The following is a 21,472-nucleotide window of genomic DNA, read 5'->3' on the forward strand; positions in this document are numbered from 1 at the left end:
TTTTGAGACGGAGCCTCGCTCTGTCGACCGGGCTGGAGTGCAGTGGCCGGATCTCAGCTCACTGCAAGCTCCGCCTCCCGGGTTTACGCCATTCTCCTGCCTCAGCCTCCCGAGTAGCTGGGACTACAGGCGCCCGCCACTGCCACCTCGCCCGGCTAGTTTTTTGTATTTTTTAGTAGAGACGGGGTTTCACCGTGTTAGCCAGGATGGTCTCGATCTCCTGACCTTGTGATCCGCCCGTCTCGGCCTCCCAAAGTGCTGGGATTACAGCCTCCCACCGCGCCCGGCCATGCCTTTACTCTGAAATTATATGTCTTTACTCTGAAAATATTTTGTAATGTACTTCGTAAAGTATTTTGTAAAGTACTTTGCAGACTCCAACTCCATGTTGTAGAGGAAACACCATATCGTAGCGTGGATTTCTAGAAAGGAGTAGACGGATAAATAGACAGGTGATGTAGCAGCCTTGATATCCCATCCGATAGTGACCTAGTGGTGAATCAGGGAGCAATCAGCTTCCACACTCTTTGGAGAAGAGGAAAAGTTGTGATTTTACTCTTCTATGGGAAAAGAACCCGACAAAAGAAGATAGGGCCTTTTGTGCCTCCAATTTCTTTTTTCACATAGTCATTTCAAAGCATTCCCTCATTTTTATAGCTCATACAGTCCTGGGAGTTAGCAATGGTAGTATGTTTTGAAAATAAATGATACTCAGAAGGGAGAGGTAATAGGGAGAGTTCTAATTCAGTGAGATTTGTACTGTAAAGTATGTATGGTTTGAGCACCAGCATCCTCCTCCTTTTCAGATTATTTAGCCCTAATTACTTATTTCCCTTTTGCTCCCTACACTCCTAGGAGATCAACTCCTTGAAGAAAAACTCCAGCTTATGGAAATAAATATTTTTGCTCAGAGGATACAGGAATCATAGTTTTTTGGAATTGAATTACCCATAAGAGTAAAAGCATTGTTTTTCTTAAATATATTCAATACTACTGACCAATCCACAGGTCTTTCCTGAATTAACACAGACGTTAAAAAGTTGAAGTTTAATGCTTGGGGAAGATACTGGGAGAACTGGTAGGCACAAATCTTGCTTTGAGACACTGGCCACGGAGGGTGTTTTGGTAGATGGTACAGGCAGACCCTGTGACACGAATGCCGGATTCTGCAACTGCATGTGCTGAGTGCAGTAGAGAGTCCATGTGCTGAATATGGAATTCACTCATTCATTTATTCTCAACTATTTATGGGGCCTATTCTATGTACAATGAACACAACAAACATCCTCCCCTCATGGAACCTTCTTGTGGGAGAGCTTTGATCATTTGCTTATATGCATGCACTCATACACAATCTAAACAACAACAACAACAAAGCCCAAGTGATTACTGGACATCTCTGTGAAAGGCACTGAGCAATAAAATGGCAAGCAAGAGTCTTTTCCCCTAGAGTAATCAGTGTGTTTCACAATTAAGAGGTAAAATATCACAAAAGTCTTCCCCTATGTTTGTGTGTGGTTTTCTTTCATTGCTCAAGTTGACTGGAATATAATTGGTTGATACTCTTGAATGAGTCCAAGTGGCAAGCGGTGGACAATATGTGTTCAACAGATAACACTGAATGATGGGAAAAATACAAAGTGGCAGAATTCAAACATTTTTTGGTTGCCCAAGATTTAAGGCAACAATAAACCATTTTTTCTTCAACTCATGTTTTAAAAAGTCGTTATAAACTACTTTAATCTCTGTGTGTTCAGTAAGTATAATAGTGTGAATCTTCCTTTCATCAGCTCCAACAACAGTGATGCATTTTATGTCCTGTGCAAAGTGTTGCTGATAGAAAAATGGGTGAGACATAGTTCCTACCCTTAAGGAGCATGTAACGTTGAGGATTTGAAGCATTATGGGAATCTGCTTCTAAAAGTAATTTTTTCTTATATAGTTTTGTAGATGCATGTTTAGGAGATAAGGAAAACTGAGCTATGAATATGAAATGCCCAGTATAAATATAAGCAATGCTCTTGCCATTTCTAATCAAGTACATATAAAAATGATATTCTGAGAATGCTTATACTGGTGTTTTTTCAAACTGTATTCAGTGAAAACAGGTGAATAGTTATGGGAGAGGAGTAGGGATGAGGAAGACAGAAGGAGTTTTTATGGTCAAATCAGTTTGTCAAACACTGGGTAAAGGAAGTAAGCAGGTTTTTCTTATGTATGCTTCTCCCAAAACTTTAATTTGCTAGTGTGCATTGTGACACTCCAGGATGGGTTATTGCAGTAGTTCCCAAATTTAGCATCATAATCACAAAGTCCTGGGCTCCAGAGACTCATTGAATCAAAAGTCTGGCAGGTGAGAACTGGGGATTTTCATTTATTAGGTTGGTGCAAAAATAATTGCGGTTTTTACAAAGCAGTGGCAAAAACTGCAATTACTTTTGTACCAACCTAATAAAACACATTTGGGAGATTACTTTTAGGTAGTCTTAGTTACTTTTAGGCAGAGTCAGTTTATTTCAGCACTGGTCCCAGGTACCATTGACATGCAGGAAGGAGCCCTCCCTGATTTGCATAACAGTAGAACATCCTTTATCCAAGAAATGCATATTGACATTTATGAAACTAACAGTTTGGAAATGCTGGCCCGTGCATTCTTTTACTGAAGGTCTAAAGAAAAAAACACTGATAGTTAACAAGTTCACTAGTTTGGGACTTTACTCTGAGTTGATGTATATTTTGTGTGTGGTGGTTAAGATAGCACTAAGGATCTAATTCATTTTTTTGAACCCACATTGATGGTTATTTATTATTTTTAAAGTGGTGCTTATGGCTGGGTGCAGTAGCTCACGCCTGTAATCTGAGCACTTTGGGAGGGCAAGGTGGGTGGATTACCTGAGGTCAGGAGTTCGAGACCAGCCTGACCAACATATGAAACCCCATCTCTACTAAATACAAAAAAAATTAGCTGGGCATGCTGGCGCATACCTGCAATCCCAGCTACTTGGGAGGCTGAGGCAGGAGAATCACTTGAACCCAGGAGGCAGAGGTTGCAGTGAGCTGAGATTGTGCCATTGCACTCCAGCTTGGACAATGGAGTGAAACTCCATCTGAAAAAAAAAAAAAAAGTGGTACTTACTTTATTTATATTGTCCTTAGACCATTTTCCTCCTTTTTTCAGTTAATATTCCCTCACAGTTTGAATGTAATTTATAGTAAACTTTTCTTTGTTCTCTCACTTTCATAGAGAATAATGCTTAAAGTTGTTGGATATATAAAACTCAAATTCCTAGAGATAGGAAATTGTATAATTAGGGTAAATTTGATAAGGTGTTGGCATGAAATAAGATAACTCTTAAAGAGAGAAGAGAGTGAAGGATCTTATTTATAAGAAGAATTCTTGGTTGTTTTTAGGTTTATACTCTAGATTATTAATTTATTCTGAGAAGGGTTACAGTGGCATAATTAAGATGATCTAATTAGACAAAAAAAATTACTGATCCTGAAAACAGATCACTTTCCTGAAAAAAAAGGAAAGAAAAATGGGAAAAACATTCAAAGAGGTTTGCCTTTCTCTTCATAAACACTGTTATGCGGCATTTCAGAGCAAGCTACAGAGCTGGGCTTGGGCAGTTAAATCCTGACTTTGTGGTTTTGTGTAGACCTAGCGGGGAGCAGCTGTATCTTGAGCGGAGATAATAACCTCTAATGGTAACCCCAGACACAGCTATTAGTGTCAGATTAAATCTAAATGCAACCTGCTTTTCCTTTGGAATATCCTCTGTGGTGAACTGTTTTTCGTAAACTCCTATTTGAGTCTCTGCTCACTTATTTTGTTTCAAGAGCGTATAAACCAGATCAGGGTGATTGCTCAAGTGAATGTGGCTGAGGCTCAATGCCATGAACATTGAGATTATAGGTGTATGAAAGGGCTTTGAAAATGTGTATATAGTCATCATTGAAGACCTTGATTGCTGAAAATCAGACTCTGGTTAGATGTAGGCCTTGTCTTAAGGTCCAAGAAGAAAACATGAATGCAAGATAGTGAAGTACCATACCAATACAGCCCTACCTTGAAAATAGTGTGGGTTCAGGTCCAGACTATCACAATGAAGTGAAAATAGAAATAAAGCAAATCATGCAAATTTTTTGGTTTCCCAGTACATATGAAAGTAAGGTTTACACTGTAACCTATAAAGAATACAATAGCATTATGCCTTAACAAATGTACATACCTTAATTTAAAAATACTTTATTGCTAAAAAAATGCTAAGGGTCATCTGAGCCTTCAGTGAGTCACCATGTTTCTGCCGGTGGAGGGTCTTGCCTCGATGCTGATGGCTGCTGCTGACTAATCAGAGTGATGTTTTCTGAAGGTTGGGGTGGCTAAGGCAGTTTCTTAAAAGAGGATGGCAATGAAATTTTCCTCATTTACTCTTCCTTTCACGGAAGATTCCTCTGTAGTGTGCGATGCTGTTTGATAACATTTTACCTACAGCAGAACTTTCCAAATTGGACTCAGTCCTTTCAAACTCTGCTGCTGCTTTATTAACGAAGTTTATGGAATACTCCTAAGTAATTGGTTCTCGTTTCAACAAAGGTCACAGTGTCTTCACCAGGAATAGATTATATCTGAAGAAATCACTTTATTTGGTCATACTTAAGAAACAACTTCTCACCTGTTCAAGTTTTATCATGAGATTGCAGCAACTCAGTCACATCTTCAGGTTCCACTTGTGATTCTAGTTATCTTGCTATTCCCACCACATCTGCAGTGACTTCCTCCTCTGAAGTCTTGAGCCCCTTAAAGTCACCCATGAGGTTTACAATTAACTTTTTCCAAACTCCTGTTAATGTTGATATTTTGACCTCCTCCCAAGGATCACAAATCATGTTAATGACCTCTAGAATGATGATTTTGTTTTCCCAAAAAGTTTCCATTTACTTTGCCCAGATTCATCGGAGGAATCCCTATATATGGCAACTATAGCCATTTGAAATGAATTTCTTAAATAGTAAGACTTGAAGGTTTCAATTACTGCTTGATCCATGGGCTGCATAGTGGAAGTTGTGTTAGCAGGCAGAAAACGCATTAATCTCCTTGTATATGTCCATCAGAGCTCTTGAGTGACCAGGTACATTGTTAATGTGCAGTAATATATACACGCGTACGTGTGTGTGTGTGTGTGTTTATGTGTGTGTATATATATATATTTGAAACAGGGTCTTGCTCTGTCATCCAGGCTGGAGTGCAATGGTATGATCATGGCTCACTGCAGCCTCTGCCTCCTAGGCTCAAGCAGTCCTCCCATCACAGACTCCCAAGTAGCTGGGACAACAAGTGCATGTCACCATGCCTGGCTAATTTTTTAATTTTTATTTTTGTAGAAACAGGATCTTTCTATGTTGCCCGAGCTGGTCTCAAACTCCTAAGTTCAAGTGATCCCCCCACGTTGACCTTCCAAAGTACTGGGATTATAGGCATAAGCCACCGCACCTGGCACAGTTAATACTTTTAAGGGAATCTTTTTTATTTATTTCTTTCTTTTTTCTTCTGAGCAGTAGGTCTCAACAATGAGCTTAAAATATTCAGTAAACTCTGCTATAAACAGATGTGCTGTCACCCAGGCTTTGTTCTTTTGACAGTGCACAAGCAGAGTAGATTTACCATAATTCTTAAGGGCCCGAGACTTTCAGAACGGTGAATGATCAGTGGCTTCAGCTTAAAGTCACCAGCTGCATCAGCCCCTAATGAGAGTTAGCCTGTCTTTTGAAGCTTTGAAGTCTGGCATTGACTTTTTTCTAGTTATGAAAGCATCTTCTTTCCATAGAAGGCTGTTTTGTCTACAGATGAAACTGATTTTTAAATCAGTTACTTCAGCACTTGCTGCCTCCATCTTGCACTGTTATGTTATAGAGATGACTTCTTTTCCTAAACCTCATGAATCAACTTCTGCTAGCTTCAGACTTTTCTTGTGCAGCTTCCTCAACCCTCTCAGCCTCCATAGAATTGAAGAAAGTTAGGGCCTTGCTCTGGATTAGGCTTCGGCTTAAGGGAATGTTGTGGCTGGTTTGGTCTTCTGTTCAGACCACTAAAACCTTTTCCATATCAGCAATAAGGCTGTTTTGTTTTCTTATCATTCATGTGTTCACCAGAGTAGCACCTGTGATTTCCTGCAAGAATTTTTTTTTTTCATTCACAACTTGGCTAACTGATGCAAGAGGCCTAGCTTTCAACATGTCTTGGCTTTTGACAAGAGGCCTAGCTTTGAACACGTCTTGACTTTTGACATGCCTTCCTCGCTAAGCTTAATTGTTTCTAGCTTTTGATTTAAAATGAGAGATGTGTGACTCTTCCTTTCACTTGAACACTTAGAGGACATTGTAGGGTTATTAATTGGCTGAATTGCAATATTGCCATGTATCAGGGAATAGAGAGGCCTGAGAAGAGGGAGAGAGATGAGAACGGCTTATTGGTAGAGCAGTTAGAACACAGTACTTATCAATTAAGTTTGCATTCTTATATGGGTGTGGTTCATGGGACCCCAAGACAATTACAGTAGTAACGGAGATCACTGATCACAGACCATCCTAACAGATAAAATATGAAAAATTTGACATATCGTATTACTGAAATGTGACATAGAGACATGAAGTGACAACATGCTGTTGGAAAAATGGCGCCTATAGACTTGCTCAAAGCAGGGTTGCTGCAGATCTTCAATTTATAAAAAATACATAATCTGCAGAGTACAATAAATTGAAGTGCAATAACATGAGATATGCCTGTCCATGAATGGTGGCATCAAATCTATTTCATGGCCATTATCATTAAAGATACACTGATGAAAAGACCAATTACTGCTGAAGTTTCTGCAAATTGGAACTCTGTATATTCACCGGAGGACTTCACTGAAGACTGACACTAGGAATTTGAGGATGGATTCTAGCAGAGATATTCTAGGAACCAGAACCTTTAATCTGATCACATTTAAAAACTGTTTCAAACATGCTAGTTAAATTATATCAAGTCTCTGGGGAGATATCTCTGGAATCTGAACATTCTCTGGGGATTGTTGTTTGACATGTGGAGCAGGTGAGACTCATACAGCATGTGAAGTCATTAAGGTACAATTATGACAAGCTTGACTTGATCCTTTCTGATTTGCCTGCCAGCCTTGACAGCTCCAAACAGTTGGTGGGGACCTGAAGACACCACTTCTCTGGTTCCTTACAGCACAAACAGTGAATATATTCTGCTCCCTTTGGCTAGAGCTACGTGAAAGAAATTTTTGCTGAGAAAGTGTAGAAAGCCCTTAGGTTGATAGTTGCTATTAAGTTAGAAACCTTGGCCCTATTATCAGTGACTCCCTAGGTGTACACAATAACAGTTTTTTGTTGTTGTTGTTTGTCTTTACCTTAGTCTTCTTCCTCTTCATTTTCTTTAACTCCATTTTAAAACTGTGTTTTAATTACAGGTAGATGTTTTCTCATGCTGACAGGCAACTCCTTACTTTAGCCCTCATTTGACATGTGGCTAAAATTGTGCCTGTGCTTTTGGAATGCAGGACTTTGGCATGTCTGCAGCAGCTTGAGTAACATAGATTAAGGGCCATTCTTCTTTTTCTGAGATGGAGTCTCGCTCTGTCGCCAGGCTGGAGTGCAGTGGTGCGATCTCGGCTCACTTCAACCTCTGCCTCTTGAGTTCAAGTGATTCTCCTGCCTCAGCCTCCTGAGTAGCTGGGACTACAGGCATGCACCACCACGCCCAGCTAATTTTGTATTTTAGTAGAGACAGGGTTTCACCATGTTGGCCAGGATGGTCTTGATTTCTTGACCTCGTGATCTGCCCACCTCAGTCTCCCAAAGTGCTGGGATTACAGGCATGAGTCACCACACCTGGCCGGGCTATTCTTTATTTGTGGGGATGCGTACATTTCTTTTATGCATTATTAAGCCCTTTTAGCTTATGGTCTGGCTCTCAAGCCGTATCTGTGTTGGCAAGAAAGTTTAAAACACACAGTAATTCTTGAGTAGGCAACATAATATTGCAGACAACCAGTACTGAATGCCAGAGCCATGGAGGTTCCATCATATACTAGCTATGTGATTCTGAGCAAGTAGTTTTTCTTTGAAGCCTCAGTTTACCCATCTGCGGAAATGTGAAAAGTGGCTAATTAAACCTACCTCGTAGAGTTGTCTTAAGTGAAATGGCACGGGGTTGGACATATTTGCTCTCTAAAGAAATGTGATGTTATTTCAGCAATACCAGGGTAATGAATATTGTGTTGGCAAAAACAATCCTGTACAATATTGCAGACTTCAACCTAGGTTTTGTGCACACTACCTTCTGAATTAAAGGAATTAAAAACCAGGGAAACAGTTGATCCTAATCCTTCTAATCTACTTCCATGTGAATGAAACACACTTAATGTCTGTATTACTTATTGGATGCAGTAGACAAAGAAGGAAGCATTTCAACCAGCCATCTACCTGCCGAAAAGCCCAGCCTTTCCTTTAGGACAACATCTCTTCCTTTCATTGCCTCCATCAGGATGGTTATAGGTGATGGTAGATATAGTAGATGTGATGTTGGACCTTATTTGACCATGGCTGGCTCTCCACCAAAGGGCATCAAATATATAAGCATGAAGCCTGTTGCTCCTAACCCACTCTGCTGGGACCAGGCACAGCCCACTAGTGTATTCTCCTTGTACAGTCTTGAGGAACCCAGCCTCTATCCCTGCTTCATCAGAAACTGGAGGCTTATTTTCTATTGGCTATTTACTCTCAAGACTTAGAAATAGGGACCTATATTGACTCAATTGTTATTTAAATTACTGAGTAAAAGTATAATAATTCTTGAATTATTCTGGGGACTGAAGCTTTCTGGAGTCAGCATTCACTGGCTCAGTGCAAAGTAACTGCTTTTTTATCCTACTATTGCGCTTGAGAGGCAACTTGAAATTTCCTTTCCATCATTCAGTCACTTTTCAAGGGGAAATAGGAATAATCAGAATTTTAAGATATTCTGTATGCAGTATACGTACATTTTAAATAATATTTATTAAAAGACATGGAGTTACTTTTGCTTATCATGCAACTTGTTACTGAATTTTCTTTCTTTTTTGTCTGTGTTGAAAAGAAAAGGTGGAAGGAAAAGACTTATGTAGGCTTCCTATTAAAAGGCACCTGGACTGAATAGAAGATTCCCTTTTATTTTATTTTTTTCTACTTGCAAAGCCAAGAGTCAGAGCCATGGAATCAGAGAATTCAAGTTTCTTTATAGTTCAAGCAGAGTGAAGCAGGGAATGAACAGAAATAGGTCATATTGTGATTGCAAAACTAGGACAATGAGGAGTTTCTTGGAGGGCTCAAGCTCTGATGGATTCTTATTTTGGGGCAGAGCATTTCAGAAAATTCAGAAGCCAAGAGATATAGTATATGGCAACCTTTAAAATATTTTAAAAACACTTACTAGTCTGCATATTCTTTTCTTGTAAAAATAAGTTAAAAGATTCGTTTTCTTTAATCACTCGTCGAGACAGTGGCTTTCTCCAGAATTATAAGACAGCGTGTTAAATGTATCTCTCCCATTGCTTGTAGCCCTTGAATGATTTTCAGACATCATTGACTCCACACATGTTTAAAACAGGGAGTCAGGAGCAGTAACCCTTTCACTAGCTGAAAGCTCCGGATCCCAACCACTGGGTCTGCCAATAAGTAGCCATTTGGCAGTGACTCTGAGGAAGTCACTTAACCCAAGAGAGTTTTCACCAATAAAACAAGGGGGCTAGTTGGCCTCTTTAACTTCTAAAATAAGTGTGGTATTCTCACTTTGGAGTGCGGTTTCAAGGTAATCTTGGAATTCTTGGACTATTGCTGTTGGTCTAAACAGTTACAAAAAGATGGAGAGATAAGAGGTAGAAACTTCCATGAGTCCTTGTGTCTACCTTTCTTTTTCTCTTTCCAACAAGAGGACAGGGTGGTTCCCATGGAGGCTATGATTTTCAGTCTTGCAGACAGCTCTGGGAGTTGACTGGGCCCCAGTTCCTGTCTTGTTCTTGCTCTTCACCCATTTAAGATTTGAATATCTTTCTCATTCCTTTTTCTTCTCAGTTCTGCCTGGATATTAAGTGCTTTTGACTTCCATACCTCACTCACTCTTGCCCTCCTGCTTCCAAATGCAACTCCCTAACTCCTGTCAACTCCTCCACTATGAACACAAAATCATACTTAGCTAGTTGCCAGATTATTTGATTAAAGCAGTAGAAACTAGGATGACAAATGATGCTATACTTCAGGGATATTTGCATTTTTAACATCTGGTCCTCCTGAAAGGGAACCCCAGTTGGTGAAATATGTAGAGGAGATAAGAATAACTGAAATGCTTTTGTTCTACACAAAAGGCTTCTTGTTGATCATTGAGTTTTGTGTAATCATCGTACAAGGCAAATGAACTAAGTAGTGATATCCTCTGGGTATTTTATTTTATTTTACAGCTGAGCCTCAGGGGTGAATCGGAAATTGTTCAGGGTTATCTGCCTAGACAGTAACAGAGAAAGAACTTGCACTCAAGTCTTCCTATCTAATGCTCTGGCTTCTGTAAGAGCTACCACTTCACAAGTGTCACCTCTCAAGACACAAGCCATGTGTATAGGGTACATAATGACTTTAGAAGTTGACCAGTAAGTTAGATGTAATTCAAATCTATGTGCCCTCAGGTTTGCAGCCATAAAACATCTATTACCACCTTTTCGGCTTTCCCCATATTTAAAAAGTGGATTCAGTGAAGACAGAGGTGATGAATTGTGTGGCATAGAGAAGTGGAGGTATTTTAAACTGTGACTTCAGCTGTTGTCCACCTGGGGAGGGAGGTGGGGTGACATGACAGTGAGGACAGTTCAGTGGAGTAAAGCACTAGGCCACCATTGACTTTGAGGCTTTAAAAGACTGTTTACATTATCAGATTATAAATAATTGCTTAAAAACCTTCAAACAATAAAGAAGAATATGAAATAAAATATAAAATCTTTCACTATTCTAATCCCTCTTCTTTTGAGTTATTTTTGAGTATGTAATCATCCAGACCTTTTTTTTTTTCAATACCATACAAAAATTGGTGCTATAGTTTCTGCTTGCCTCTTTTGCTAGGTATTACATGTGGGGGTGCTATGGTCCACTCCAAACCTCATGTTGAAATTTGATCCTAATGTTGGAGGTGAGTCTTAATAGGAAACCTTTGGGTCATGGGGGCAGATCCCTCTTGAAAAGATTAATGCCCTCCCTCGAGATGCGTGAGGGCTTGCTCTGTTTTTTTCTAGGAGAGCGGGCTGTTAAAAAGAGCTTGGCACCTCCCCTTTTGCTCTCTTGCTTCCTCTCCTGCCACGTGATCTCTGCACACACCGGCTCCCCTTCCCCTTCCATAGTGAGTAGAAGCAGCCTGAGGCCCTCACCTGATACAGATGTCAGCATCATGCTTCTTGTACAGCCTGCAGAACACTGACCCGAATGAACTTCTTTCCTTTATCAAGTACCCAGCCTCAGGTAGGCTGTAAATTAAGTTTATATTCCCCTAGTCATGTGGAATATGTACATCTTTTTATAGAATTTTTTTTTTTTTTCTCTTTGTGAAGACACACTACTGTGAAGGGGTAGTTCCTATCCTTGTCTTAAATTTTTTTAAGCTATTTGTGTTCCACTTAGTTTTTATTTAATAAGAGCTCTTTATTTATTAGGGACTTTAGCTCTTTGTTATATATGTTGAAAAGGCTTTTTCCTAGTTTGTCTTTTAATTTTGTTTGCAGTATGTTTTTCTGCTCAGAGCGTTTAATTTTATATGTATTCAAATCTGTTAGTTTTTTCTTTATGGCTTCTCTAAGGAAGACTTCTCCTCTGCCAGGATTATAGAAATATTATCAAATATTTTTCTTGTGCTTTCAGAGAGGTTTTTTTGCTTGTGTTTATTTCTTTGTTTTAGTGTATTAATTCCTGATTTTTGTGTGACTCCAGGCAGACTTCTAATTTTGCTGTGATGTTCCAATAGTTAGCAATTAGTTTAGGAGAGAAAATAAGATATAAAATTTAGTGAGGAAACCAAGTAAACTCCTGGTGATGTTTTTCCGATCTGGTGACCCATTCAGGGAGGAACTGGTGACCCAAACTATCCACCTGGCACAGGCATCCCCTGCAGCACTTTTCCCAAGCTCTTAGAAGCTGTAAAGTAGAGCATGCCCCTGTTTTAAATTCATCAAGGTGTGTTTCAGGCCCAGTTCACCAGAGTGTGATGGTTCATGAGAGATAATGAGTCAGTCATTTGAACTGGTTCCTCAGTAGATGGTGCAAGACAACAGCCCTGATGAACAAGAAGATCCTTACAAGAAGAAGCATCCTGAGATGAAGGGGGTTTGTCAGAGTGCAGCAAAGCCCCACAAGAAGGCTGGATTTTGGAATTTACATTTCATTTAACCCACCAGTAAGCAGATTCACGTGTTGGCAATGCAGAATAGGAAGCAGCAGAATGAGTGGTAAATGTATTCAAATAATATGAGTGTCAAACTGACTTAGGGAACACACATACATACTTAGCTTGGAGGATTGCTTGTGGAAGTAATGAGGTCAGGAAAAGATGCATGGAGAAGAAATTCATCCTAAGCAAGTCTTTCTTAGAAAACAAACAAACAGATCTTAGATTCTTAGGTTAGGAGGATGATTGTCTACAAGGCAGCTGAAAAGAATCACTTGTGATCTTTTTCACCTATTTTGAGATGACTGAAAATAACTTTATATCCATGAAAGGGAACAGAAAAGGATATCAGGATGTGAAGGATATGGTCCTCCCAAAGGTCAGAGGGGAAATTATTGAGGGAACCTTGGGCTTAGCCTAGACCCTGAGCCATGCTATGCCTCTGTCAGAGGGGAGCAGCCGCACAGAAATGCCTGACATGTCACAAAGGATGTTCAAAAATGTTCTCAAAAGAAATTTCCCAAGATTAAATTTTCACGAAACCAATTATAACTTAAACTAAAATCTGCTGAAGAGGAACAAACCTCTTCAGTATTAATGCTTGCCTTCTCTGTCTTGAAGTATAGCTGAAGTAATTTTGTTTGGTGTCTGTAGTAATGGAGGCCACTGTGAACCAGAAACCTGTGCTGTCTGAGTCCTTGCTCTGGGACCGTATGAGCTGCTTGATTTGCCCAAGTCTTAACCTCTTTGAGCTTCAGCTTCCCCATCTGTAAAAATGAGGAATAATGCCCACTTTAAGGAGTTGCAGTGAAGACAAAGCTAGGTAGTACATTTTAAAATTACCTGACTAATTTGGAAAGTCTTGTACAGATGGCAGAGATTTTAAAACATATTAGTGCTGTAAATGATTGGCAACCTTTTTTGGATTTCTTTCTGATATAGGTCAAGTTTTTCTGAGAGGAGTAAAATTTTTACCTTGACTCATTGTACCCTGAAGCATTTGGCATTGTAAATACATTTTAAAGAAATATGACATGAGAAGAGAAATTTGAATTGCATTTTTCATATGGTAAAGGGTGGTGTGGTGAGTTAAGTTTTCTAGGGCAAACGTGACATTGCCACTGTTTATCCCGTGTCCAGCTAACAAGGTGCTGTGCACGGAGAAAACACTAAGCAGAGACTTGCTGCTCATCACGGAGAACTGAACTGTTCTCCAAATTTAACTGCAGTACGTAGAGTTGGGGTATAAATGTCTCTGCTAGAATCTCAAAGAGCTTCTGTGTTTCTTCGGCACCTGCTGAAATTAAAATACTGGAATTCCAGACTGGATATCAAAAAGTCTCGCCGGGCGCGGTGGCTCAAGCCTGTAATCCCAGCACTTTGGGAGGCCGAGACGGGAGGATCACGAGGTCAGGAGATCGAGACCATCCTGGCTAACACGGTGAAACCCCGTCTCTACTAAAAAAATACAAAAAAACTAGCCGGGCGAGGTGGCGGGCGCCTGTAGTCCCACCTACTCCAGAGGCTGAGGCAGGAGAATGGCGTGAACCCGGGAGGCGGAGCTTGCAGTGAGCTGAGATCCGGCCACTGCACTCCAGCCTGGGCGACAGAGCAAGACTCCGTCTCAAAAAAAAAAAAAAAAAAAGTCTCCCCACTCCTCATTTTGGGTAGATGAGGGGCAGGATAGAGGCAGGCATTTGCGCTTTCAGACTTGTGCCTTGAGTCCGCATTGTCACCTACCTGCCACAAGGGCCTGTGACTTCTGAATTTTCTCCAGAGCTCACATTTCCAAAAACTGAGCCTTGGAGAACTCAAAAGTAAGGAGATCTTGGCAGGCAGTTCCTGAGGAGGTACTAGTCATTCTCCTTTCCACATTCATACATCCATACAAGTTGTTAAAACCTCAAGTCTGCTGAGTCCTGAGGGTTCAAGGAGTTGCTGAAAGAAAACTGCCCCTGTTAGCTAACTTGTTTTAACCTCAGCTTCTGAAAGTTGGGGGCCAACCTAAATTCTTCCTGCTACGCTTCTGTTGCTGGGCACCTATCTTTCTTTGTTTCTTGTCTCAGACAGTAAACAGAGTTTAATGGTTGCACAAGCACCAGCTCTTTTGTGATAGCCTGGGAGCTTCATGCAAGGAGTTCTGAACAGGTTGCAAAGGAGAAGCTGTTGCTGAGTGCCAAAAAATTTCCCAAAACCAAAACAAACAAAAAAGCAACAAAATCCCTCTCTCCAGTTCTAGCTTGTTAGCTTTTTCCAAGCCATTGGGAGCTTGCCTTACCAATCAATGAGTCAGAAACCTTGACAGTTTCTGCAGTAAGAAACTGTCGGGGAAGAATGAAGCTTGCACACAGGGTGATACTAGAGAAAGATTTGACCTGTACTTAATACGCTCCAGCTTTATTTGAACGTGTTTGTCACAGTCATTAGAAATCAGGTAAGCTTTTAAAGTCAAACATTAAAATGACTTTGCATTTTTTTTTTTTTTTTTTTTTTTTTTTTTTTTTTTTTTTGAGACGGAGTCTCGCTCTGCCGCCCAGGCTGGAGTGCAGTGGCCGGATCTCAGCTCACTGCAAGCTCCGCCTCCTGGGTTTAGGCCATTCTCCTGCCTCAGCCTCCCGAGTAGCTGGGACTACAGGCGCCCGCCACGTCGCCCGGCTAGTTTTTTTTTTTGTATTTTTTAGTAGAGACGGGGTTTCACCATGTTAGCATGACTTTGCATTTTTAAAGTGAAGGTTGCAACACTTAGCATGAGAAGAAAGCTAACAGACAAACACAAAAACAGTTGAAATGTAGTGGAAAGAGAACTGAAGGAAAAACATTCCCTTCTTAGAGACCATTTAAGACCTTAAGATGCAGTAAACGTCGAAAGATGATGATGTGCCCATCTATGTAAGTCAAAATAAAATGAGACCTCTTTGAAATATTACAAAACTCCATGTATGTTGAAATTAAAATAGTGTGTTTCTAGATTTTATGATTGCAGAATTTGGCATTAATCCATGGAAGCTGCCCTGTCCCCCTCTCTGCTTTATTCATGTCCTAACAATTTGTCTGCCTGTTGGAGAATCTAGCAGAGCTATCTGTTGCCCTCTGCCTTTTAACTCTGAGCAAGACATTTTCATTGTCTTGTCCTTGGCTTCTTCAGCGGTACAATGAAAGATAGTTTATCCGTTAAATTTCAGGATGCTTTCAGGAACATGATTTTATAAATAGCTCTGTGAGGTTGAGGAGGTGGCACAAGGTCAGAGAGTTTAAGTGTTTTGCCCAGGGTCCCAAGACAAGCAGAAGTACAACTCAGATCTTCATGTTCTGAGTGTAGTTCCTTCAGCTGTATCGCATGGGTTTTGAGTTTTTAATTAACTTTAAGGGCATTGTGTTGGGTGATAGACAAAAATATGCAAATAAATGGAGTACTTTATTGCTTTATTATTATTTATTTGGGTAAATATTCATTTGAATGTTGCTATTATGCCTTTCAAAATGTGTAATTGTTTTCTTTTTTAGAATATTAGCACTTTGGAAGGAAAGGCTTTAAATATCTGATAAACACAACAAATATTGAATAATGTGAAGTATTTTAATGAGTTCCCATTGACTTTAGTTTGCAAATTATGATAATGGAGTAAAGGAAGGGATTTCTTGTTAGGGAAATTGACAGGAGTAAAGGGTGTGTATGTGTGTGTGTGTGTGCGCTTGAGAGAGAGAGACAGAGAGAGAGAGAGAAAGAAACATACATTTACAGCTTTTCAGATGTTATTGAATGCTATACACAGTTGTTTGAATGTTAAGAAAACAAAACCTGTAATGAAATACTTTATCATGTCAGATAAAATATATAATTAGGAGGGCTGTTTGAGATAAGTTTCAGCCTATCTTTAAAATGTGGTAGATCAAGAATAATTTAACATGATTTAGCACTGCTATTGCACAGTTAAGTATTATCTGTGGTTGAATAGATAATGAAATGCAGTGCATATAAGGTATGTTTTATTTCTTCTTCTTCTTTTTTTTTTTCCTAAATGAGAGTTTCATGAAAACCTCTCTGAGGTATTAAAAGTCCTTTTCTGATCTGAATAAATATTTTCTCTTCAGGCAGGTCATATATTATAGTTTGTTTAACAAAATAAACGCTTGTGGCAGAAGCACATGAAATGCAGATAATGGTAAAATAGCACTAAACATAGCCCCTCAGGGCAGGTGTGGAGTGTTAGTTTGGCAGTAAACCCCTTCTTATTAAAGTGTCTGTCATGGGTGTTTTGGAAGCAGCTGACCTTCTTTCTTAAAAAGGGACTAAAAAACCATTTTTTTATTTTTTTTTTTTTTTTTTTTTTGAGACAGAGTCTCACTCTGTCACCCAGGCTGGAGTGCAGTGGCCAGATCTCAGCTCACTGCAAGCTCCACCTCCCGGGTTCACGCCATTCTCCTGCCTCAGCCTCCCGAGTAGCTGGGACTACAGGCGCCGCCACCTCGCCCGGCTAGTTTTTTTTTTTTTGTATTTTAGTAGAGACGGGGTTTCACCATGTTAGCCAGGATGGTCTCGATCTCCTGACCTTGTGATCCGCCCGTCTCGGCCTCCCAAAGTGCTGGGATTACAGGCTTGAGCCACCGCGCCCGGCCAACTTCTTTTCATTCATCATGGACTTAGATACTCCAGAACTGAGGTACTAACCTTCTTGTCTTTGGCTCTGTGAATGTCCTAACACAATGTAGTCTAAAGTAAATGAAAAACTGAATTGGAACTCAGATTTTCTTGATTTTCAAATGGAATTTTCTGGTCTATATTCTTGAGACCCACTCATTTAGAAAATTTGCTGACAAAAAATTGTTTTTGCATGTAATCATTGGGATTTATAAGTGGAAAAATAATACATTAAACAATAATACATGTAGAAAGTACTAAAGCTGGGATAAATTAACTTGACTAAAGGGCCATGCTGTTTTCTTTTTCAGTTTGGGGTTCTTTATCAAACCCTTCTGCTTCTTATCTCTCTACTCCCCTCAATTATATCTCACACATGTTAGCTACAAGAGCCATCATTTTCCTGAAGCAGCTCTTCCATCATGGTGCTAACCTGATCATTAAAGGAAAATCAGGCAGGGAGGGGGCTCCTGAAGTGCCCAAGATTAAAGTTCATGGTCTTCATTTTGACATTTAGGGCTTAAGCTTTGTTCACCCTGTGTATGAGCTTCCTTCAGTTGAACTAAACTGGGTCACTGATTCTTTCTTAGACAGTTCTTGCACTTTCCCACATCTGTGTTTTCACTTCCGCTGCTCCCTCTGGATTTTGGGCCAAAAAGATTCCAGTTAATCATTAGAATTGTTTCTGTCTTCTGTGATCCACCTCAGATGAGAGCATAATAACATGGTAGGTAAGAGCCTAGGCATTGGAATGAAATGCACTGAAGTTGGAATTATAGCTCTACCACATATGAATGGGAACATAAGCCAAATACCTTAATTACCCAAGCTTGTCCAACCTGCCTTAATTTGTTGTTGTTGTTGTTGTTACTGTGTTTTGTTTTGTTTTAGGCTTTTAGCAGCTTGAAGACATGGTTTTTGGTTTCTGTCTTTAGTGATAAGCAGAAAAGAGGGCTGAAGAAGGGGCTTTACTGGCCCAACCAGAAACAGAAACTCAAACCCATGACTGTATTCTCTCCCTTGGGCACCCTCAAACCTCAGTTTTACCATCTGTAAAATGGAGATAATGATACCCACTGAGGTTATTGTGAGGATAAAATAAAATAATGTATTTAAGGCATACATGATCGCAATATCTGGCACTTGGTAGGCACTTAGTAAGATACTATTTATTGCCTTCTATTCCATAGAGTTCCTCCATTTTCTTGCTCCTACACAGCAGTTAGTCCCCGCTTTGTGTCCTCACAGCCCTTCGTTTCCTTGCTTTATAGTATTTGCCGTGTTATATTAGTATTTTCCCTCCCTTAATTTCCTTGAAGTTGATCTCTGCTAGGTATTTCATAAATGTTGGCTGAATTAAACTGAGTTGCAGGACCAGTGTACTTAACAGTGGGGTTTAAGTGATCTCAGCATTAAAAAGTAGAAATTTTAGATAATTGATGGCTCCAAGGTCATGCTAAGAACCCAAGCACCATATTTGTATGTATAAAAACTGGAAACCAAGCTGAAAATCAGCAGAACAGAAGGCCAGATACTTATAAGTCCTACCCAAATAACTGGGGAGGAATGAAGAGGTCAAACAGCTGTCTTAGGTCATTCAGCTCCTTTGTGATTCCACGTGTGGAATCGTGTTAATGGTATTTGGGCTTCAGCACCATTGGTCTGATCCTTTGTAAAGTTACAAATATTTATTATAATAGTGATTCCTGTGTGTTTCAGATTCTCCTTAAGTCATATTAGTAATTTAATTCTCTGACTTACCCTGGAATCACTGAAATTCTAGTATAAGAGAGTCAAGGATTCAAGTAACGCAGCAGCTGGCCCTGGGACCTGGGACCAAGAGGATGGTGTAGTAAGTCATCAGTGTCCATCCAGCTGTCTCTCTGCACCTTGCCTTCTTCTCTTCTCTATATACAAGTGTGTTTTCTCTCAAAATCCCCTTATTTGGTGGAGAATTTAAAGCTGTAAGTCCCGTAACATAATCAAAATTCTCCAGATTCTAGCCTTCATCAAAACTAGAAAATCATGAAAGTTTTTTATAAACTCTAATTATGTTCAAATTATCATTCTCTCTACTTCTGCCTCATAAATCTACATCTTACCTTAAAAGTATTTTTTTTTCTCCATGAAAACAGTAGCAAGGCATTTTTGAAGGAAGGGCAGGATGTTTGGTACTCTCCTCAGTTATATCTCATACACAGGAGCCACAAAGCATTTATACTCTACCTAAAACATCTCTTTAATCATGGTTCTTCCTTGATTCCCCCTCTCCCCAATAAAAGCTAAAAGGGAGAAAAACTTTCGCATTTACTCCTCAGTTTAAATAGATTACAGTTGGTGAGAAAATTGAGGGTGAAAATTGAATTGGTAAGCAATGTAGTTGACCAGTATTCAAGTATTTTGCCATGTCTTGTCATTTAAAGTGAGATCATGAAGAAGGGAGAGTAATGACTTAAAGAGGGAGGCCAGGTGTGGTGGCTCACCCTGTAATCCCAGCACTTTCAGAGGCTGAGGCAGGTGGATTGCTTGAGCCCAGGAGTTTGAGATCAGCCTGGGCAACATGGCAAAACCCTGTGTCTACTAAAAACATGAAAATTATCCAGGTGTGGTGACATGCACTTGTGGTCCCAGCTACTCAGGAGGCAGAGGTGGGAGGATCCCTTGAGCCTGGGAGGTCAAGGCTGCAGCCATCCATGATTGCACCATTGCACTCCAGCCTGGGTGAAAGACTGAGACCCTGTCTCAATAAAAAAAGGAGAGTAACATCATTCCATTTGGTAGATCTTTAAAAGTAAGAGTAATGCATTTTTAGTTTTAACAAAATTAAAATGTAATGAAATTATGCCTTATGACTTTTGACAGGTTCCACTTTTATCAGGATCCATTTTATACCTTCTACAAAAAAGCTGATCTATTGCCTAAGGTTTTTCTTCTTTCTTTTTAATTTTAATCATCTATAGTGGGATTCCAGAAAATGCTGTCAATAAAGAAGTGATTCTGCCCATGAGTTAGAAGGGCACACCCCACTTGCAAATAATGCCTTTCATTCATATCTAGCTTATCATTCTTTCCCTGGTAGAATGTGGAAACATTACCTGAAGGAGAAAAGATAGCTGCCTCAATTATGGAAGATGTCAGTCGAAACAGCCCTAGGCCAGCATGTGTGAAACCTGTTCAGAGTTTCTGTCTTCTATGGGTGAAGAGCTGACTCAGATAAGAATTGGCCACAATTAAATTAGGCTTACGTGAGGGAATGTCAGGCTGGAGGGACTGCCCTGCGTGTTCACCACTGATTAGACCCGTGGAAATTCTTATCCAGAAGGGACTGGTGTCACCAGAATCTTGATGAGCTCTGCATATATTACAAAGGAGAAATGCTTACTACATTAAATGTCTGATGATGTCGCCGCGATGTCTGATGATGTCGCCGCGATGTCTGATGATGCCGCAGCAGCAACGTTAGACATGAAACCATCTCTGTCCTCTGTTCATTCTGAGCATCTTTGGGAGTTACCTGTAGTCCATTTGTCCCCATCTTATGTGTTAGATCTATCTTCTGTTGGTCTACATGAGAAACCTAAACGCTTGTTTTTGTTAAAAAAAAAAAAAAAGAAAAGAAAAGAAAAGAAAGAAAAGGAAAAATTATCCCCACCTGTCTTTCCCTCCTGACTTAGACACCAAATGTATTCAAAATTCCCAAATGATTTCAAATTGAAGGTTTCACTCTTTGACTTGTTATTTAGGTTAAGTGGCTTTCTTGACAGGCAAGAGTTTTGCAGTTGATCAGATGATGGACAGAAGGTGATGTATTATAATTATTGTGTATGTCCTTGGGTTTAAGTGAGGTAATTGTGTGAAATTATGCAGTCAATAACTACTACCTCCCACTCTCATTCCAAAAATATTGTGGCTCTGCCGTAAAGCTCAGGTGTTCTGCACCTTATATAAAAAACCTTAAAAGTACCATCCCTAGAGAAGGCTTATTTAGAAATATATATATATACACACGCATCTATATATGTGTGTGTGTGTATATATATTTATATATAATTTTGAATTGTTTAAAAAAAGAAACATGTAATATTGACCATCTTAGCCATTTTTAAATGTACAGTTCAGTAATGTTAAGTATATGCACATTGTTTTTTGCAGTTATAGGTTAGTGGTTTTGAGGTGACCCTAGTCTAGAATCAAGGGGACACAGTATGTCACATAAATTATGAACATGTTATAAAAGGAAATTGAAAATAAAATTAAAATGGAATCAGTGGAGAAGGAAGAACAAGATATAGTAGGACAGTCTTTCCAAAATCAATCCCAAAATCAAACAGACACAACAAAGTACAAAGTTTCAAAAACATCAGATTGGT

The 21,472-nt window shown here is 39.7% G+C and overlaps 1 protein-coding gene across 1 annotated transcript in view; it reads left to right on the plus strand.

Annotated features, from left to right (window-relative positions):
- FAT3 (FAT atypical cadherin 3) overlaps nt 1-21,472 on the plus strand; it is a 725,482-nt gene that overhangs the window by 104,092 nt on the left and 599,918 nt on the right. The gene's annotated exons all lie outside the window — the stretch shown is intronic.

Source organism: Rhinopithecus bieti, unplaced genomic scaffold (genome assembly GCF_001698545.2).
Source record: "Rhinopithecus bieti isolate Rb0 unplaced genomic scaffold, ASM169854v2 scaffold_32422, whole genome shotgun sequence".
Taxonomy (NCBI): domain Eukaryota; kingdom Metazoa; phylum Chordata; class Mammalia; order Primates; family Cercopithecidae; genus Rhinopithecus; species Rhinopithecus bieti.